Source organism: Schistocerca piceifrons, chromosome 4, assembly GCF_021461385.2.
Source record: "Schistocerca piceifrons isolate TAMUIC-IGC-003096 chromosome 4, iqSchPice1.1, whole genome shotgun sequence".
Taxonomy (NCBI): Eukaryota; Metazoa; Arthropoda; class Insecta; order Orthoptera; family Acrididae; genus Schistocerca; species Schistocerca piceifrons.
This window is the reverse complement of record NC_060141.1, coordinates 771878828-771884546: the sequence shown is the minus strand read 5'-3', so window position 1 is coordinate 771884546 and position 5719 is coordinate 771878828. Positions and strand designations below refer to the sequence as shown.

At 46.2% G+C, this 5719-nt stretch overlaps 1 pseudogene; it reads right to left on the bottom strand.

Moving 5' to 3' along the window:
* Window positions 1–291: 291 nt before the first annotated feature.
* LOC124796990 lies at window positions 292–409 on the bottom strand (annotated as a pseudogene).
* Window positions 410–5719: the final 5310 nt, after the last annotated feature.

Below are 5719 nucleotides of genomic sequence, written 5' to 3'. Positions count from 1 at the left end.
ACGGTGGAAGTACATATGTCAGAAGAAAAGTGAAAATAAGAACTTAAACTGTTGTCCTCTACGTCAGACAGTCTTTGTCATGTGTGGAAGCACTCCGTCTTCAGGCCACGAGTGGCCTACCGGGACCATCCGAACGCCGTGTCATCCTCGGTGGAGGAGGCGGATAGGAGGGTCGTGGGGTCACCACACCGCTCTCCCGGTACTTACGGTGGTTTTCTTTGACCGGAGCCGCTACTATTCGGTCGAGTAGCTCCTCAATTGGCATCACGAGGCTGAGTGCACCCCGAAAAATGGCGACAGCGCATGGCGGCCTGGATGGTCACCCATCCAAGTGCCGACCACGCCCGACAGCGCTTAACTTCGGTGACCTTACGGGAACCGGTGTATCCACTGCGGCAAGGCCGTTGCCTCATGTGTGGAAGAGTAAATATAATGTTTAGTCTCAATGTGCTTGTGGATGTATTCACATGATTTGTTAATCAAGCAGTAGAGAGAAGCATCGTTTCGCCTCCAGTTAAAAGCGAGAGACCCTAATCAGATCTTCCAGGGTAGCACGACAGGGCTGGAGGAAAGGTGCGAAAGTCACATCGTGTATTGAAAGGTATTTCCTTAAACTTATTGCGTCATTGTAGAACGCTTCAAAGTACATGAAACCAAGGTGTTTCGCGAATATACAAGCTGTCAGTTAGTATCATGGGGTTGTCTGTGTGCCACCAATAAAGCTGCTCACGCCATGTGCGAACTCCTCTAGGCTGATCATGTTTGGAAAGCTGTGCATGCATGTACGGAACTCACCTATGGACTGATTTATTTACCTGCCAAACCAACTGACGCACTCGTGAAGTGAATCAACTTACCTACACCTGAGTGCACCAATCACTCATCGCCCTGTCTCTATGTTAGTAGCTCCATGGTCTATGCACTGTCATGACTCGGACGTACGCTGCCAGAAGGCCACTATGTTGAATAACGCTGTTCGTGCAGCCACAGGACGTCGTGTAACGACTCAGACTGTGCGCAATAGGTTACATGACGCTCAACGTCACTCCCGTCGTCCATGGCGAGGCCCATCTTCGCAACCAAGACACCATGCAGCGCGCTACAGATGGGCCCAGAAAAATTCCGAATGGACCACGCAGGATTGGCATCACGTTCTCTTCACCGATTAGTGCCGCATATGCTTTCAGCCAGACAATTGTCGGAGACATCTTCGGAGGCAACTTGGTCAGGCTGAACGCGTTAGACACACTTCCCAGTGAGTGCAGCAAGATGGAGGTTTCCTTTTGTTTTGGGGTGGCAGTACGTAGGGCCGACGTAACCTGCTGGTGGTCATGGAAGGCGCCGTAATGGCTGTACGATATGTGAATGCCGTCCACCCACCGATAGTGCACCCATATTGGCAGCATATTAGTGAGGCATTCGTCTTCATGGACGACAGTTTGCGCCGCCATCGTTCACATATTGTGAATGACTTCCTTCAAGATAACAACATCGCTCGACTACAGTGGCCAGTATGTTCTCCAGGTATGAACCCTGTCGAATATGCTTGGAATAGATTGGAAAGGGCTGTTTATGGACGACGTACCCACAAACCACTTTGAGTTATCTACGCCGAATCGCCGTTGAGAAGTGGGACAATCTGGACCAACAGTGCCTCGATGAACTTGTGGATAGTATGCCACGACGAATACAGGCATGCATCAATGCAAGAGGACGTGCTACTGTGTATTAGAGGTACCGGTATGTACAGCAATCTGGACCACCACCTCTGAAGGTCTCGCTGTATGGTGGTACAACATGCAATGTGTGGTTTTCATGAGCAATAAAAAGTGCGGAAATGATGTTTATGCTGATCTATGTTCCAATTTTTTGAACAGGTTCCGAAACTCTCGGAACCGAAGTGATGAAAAACTTTTTTGATGTGTGTATTTCCTGTATCTCGCAACTGTCACCAAATTTTTGAATCTTTGTGCCACTTTATTGGTGTTCGTATTGATTAAAACTTGAGTTGGAATTAATCTGTTACAAATATCTTCATCGTCTAGGCTCTGCTTCTTTTTAGTTAAGAATACTAACAGATTTTGGTGATGAAAGTGTCAAGAAAGTTAATTTTCTTTCCTATTTTCATTCACGTAAGACGTACGGCATCAGTGGTGTTATGGTAACTCACTATTGAGAAAAAAATACTGTTCTTTGCGTAGAAGCGTGTAACAAGGATAATATGAGGCATGTTCAAGAAGTAAGTTTACTGTGACCATAATAGGCTGTCGGTCTTTGTTTTTGGAGTGTTGGCAACACTAAGTTTCAGAGGGGGGGGGGGGGGGGAGGCGAGAGACGAAGGATCCCCTGACCAGAGCGAGCAAAGCAGCTACGTGAAATCCCCAAAGTACGAGCCACGTGCTGTGATCCAGTTCCTACTGAAAGTTTTTCATGAATAAAAACTGCTTATAGTGAAGGTGTTATTGAGAGAACGAGTGTGTTTAAGTGCTGTGGGTTAGTTAGTGAATGCAGAACAAATGCTCATGACGAACAGAGGAGTGTGAGGCTTTTCATTTCAACTGATGAATTGGTGCAAAATGTTGTGGAAACTGTTCTTAAGGGTCGCTAACTGACAGCGGATGACATTTCTACAATATTTCCACAACTCTCCATAACTCTTTTATACGATAAACTTACAGAAACTCTGAGATACAGTAAACTGTGCGCTATATGGGTCTCAAAAGACCTGACAGAGAAAGAAAAGTAAGCTGTGTTTCTTGGGCAACTTGAATTGGGAGATGAGGATATTTTGTGCTGGATTCTGAACGGAGATGAAATGTGGGCAGCTCATTACATTCCTGAGACAAAAAAAATTTGTCACAGTGATGTCAGACGAATGCTCCATCTTCCCAAAAATTCAAAACCGCAATTTCAGACAAAAATATCATAGCTTCAGTGTTTTCAAACCGTAAAGACATCGTTTTGGTTGAATTTCAGCTTTGTGGGGAGACCATCAATCTACAATTATACTGTGAGACCCTAAAAGGCTGAAAAGGATTATTCACGGCAAAAAGAGGCCAATGCTGACGAGATGAGTGTGTTTGTTGCATGACAGCGCCCGTTCTCAGACAGTCTTGATTCACATCTTGGGTTGTCGGGTGTTCTGCCGGATATCAGCGTCCTACTTGCACGATATTTCGGTCACGTAGCTCGTAACCTTCATCAGGTGCGACCTGAGACTGCTCCTCGAGTGGACCTGGTCCAGTATTTATGCCTATGGCCTTCCCCCTCCACCAACGACTGCAGGCGCTTCCACTTTGGTCCGCGCCCATTCTCTGCCACCTGCGCCCACCAGTCCCACTTCTGGGTGTTCCATCTTCGGTCTGGTGCGCCTGGCAGTCCGTCAGGGGCTTGTTTTACATCTCCATGTCCCTGACGGACTGCCAGGCGCACCAGACCGAAGTTGGAACACCCAGAAGTTGGACTGGTGGGCGCGGACCGCAGAGGGAACATCCAGAGCCGCAGCGGACAAAAACGGAGCGGCAACGCTCCAACAGGTCGTGGTGACATGGCGCGGACCGCAGGGGGAACGCTTGGTACCCCAGGCCGTAGATGAAACCCCCAGGAGCGGGTTTGGTGGGCGCAGACCGCAGAGGGAACACCTAGAACCGCAGCGGACGGAAAACGGAGCAGCAACGCTCCAGCAGGTCGCAGGGAATGGACGCGGACCACAGAGGAAGCGCCTGCAGCCGTTGGTGGAGGGGGAAGGCCATAGGCATAAATACTGGACCAGGTCCACTCGAGAAGCAGTCTCAGGTCGCACCTGAGGAAGGTTACGAGCTACGTGACCGAAATGTCGTGCAAGTACGACGCTTATATCCGGCAGAACACCCGACAACCCAAGATGTCATTAGATCGCCGGGAAAGCCTGAAGAGTTACAGTCTTGATTCATCTGGTTGGAATGTTTTCAACACCCCTCCTCTAGTCCCCTGACTTGGTCCCTGGGGATTACTATCTTTTCACCTGCAGAAGGCACAGATGAGTGAAATACATTTTCAACGGACGAGTAGGTGCAGAAGGGATTCTGAAATGAGGGAAGGAGTTGGTGGTAGAGTTCCTTGAGGAGAGCATAAAGAAGCTTGTGCCACGGCTCACCTCATTTCAACGAACGGAATGATGATTATGCGGATAAATAGTCAACGACTGTATAACAGTATCCTGTAATTTTTTTCAAATGCACTTTTTCTAAAAGAAATAAAATCAGGCTCTATTGCAATTTCTTTCTGAATATGCGTCGTATGTGGGACTCCGTCTGCTCCATCCACATACCGCTTGGGAGAACTACTACAACTATTTGGTTAGTCGTTGGGTGTGGCTCCAGGAGACTTCCTACCTGACGCCTCACAACATTATGATCAAATTAGCCAAAATAGTTGTTTGTTCACGACACAGGAGGTTATTGTTTTAGTGCTGTCAAAATTATCCTACAGCGCGGTGCAGTGTGTAATCACTAGCGGTGTCCAGGCAGTTGTTGTAGCACCTAGTGTTCTGTGCAGCCAATCGGTACACAAAGGAATTCTTTCGTGTAATGCGAAGTAATTACGAAAATCTGTTATTCTGTTACTTCAGAGTACTTCCCTATATCTTCCTCCAAAGAGCAGAGTAGATCACCACGTCATATACGTTATGGAATGTCAGTTAATATCAATTGTAACCACACTAGCAGTAAAAACAGGTCGTCACTGATGGTGGTAGAACTACTTGGCAATAATAGCCTGGTCCGGATCTGGGGAAGTGGAGGGAGCATTCCTGGGTAACTGCCCAGGGCGGCAATTTATGGTGGGCCAAATTCATATTCTTGAAAAGAAAACTTGTTCCACAAAGCACCTAGCATCCAGCGCACGTTGATCTATCGATTATTCGTATCCCAGCTGCGTTTAGAACATTTTGAAGTTGATTTCTAAATTAAAAGTCGATTTTTGAATGCGTGCTTAGTTTACGTGATGTGTCTGCCAAACGAATCCCCCTCGCATCTAGATATAAAAAACTTATCACAAGAAAAAGGGGATGGAGGGGATGGGGCTATATGAGCTGAGCCAAAACGCCCCAATAGCTGTTTCTTTATGCTGTTGACTGGGTGTGTGAATTATCAACGTTGCTATAATTACTATCGAAATCCATAGATCCAGATTACCAGTGTGGAAATAAAATACTAACAGGTAAGAAAGATTGCATATTACCATCTCGGTGTTTCCAAGTAAATTAAAATTTTAGAGAAAGTTTTGCTCCAGATCGTTACCCCACCAGTCATACAGTTTCCAGTTAGCAGCTGCTTTAAGTCGTGTTCTCGGAATAGCACGGTAAATGCGTTGTACGAACACGCAATAACACCTAACTGGTAAATAAACATGGGACAACTGTACCTGTGATTCTGGAAATGTTAGTGAAGTTAACTGGATGATAAGTTTTGACAATGGCCGGAATAGTAACAAAATTAGTGATGACAGGATTGTTTGTTAGAACGAAGACGGAGAAGAAACGGGAATATAACACAAATTATATGGGAGAATATGACGATTCCAAATTTATGTAAAAATTTCGTAACTACTACCGATTTTCGATCTCAAGCTTGAGAAACTGGACCATATGAATTGTATGTGAAACTGTTTCCTAACAAAACGTTTTGCTTGTAGTAGTCTAATAGACATTTGGTATTAGTACTTCGTGAGTTGTGTTCTG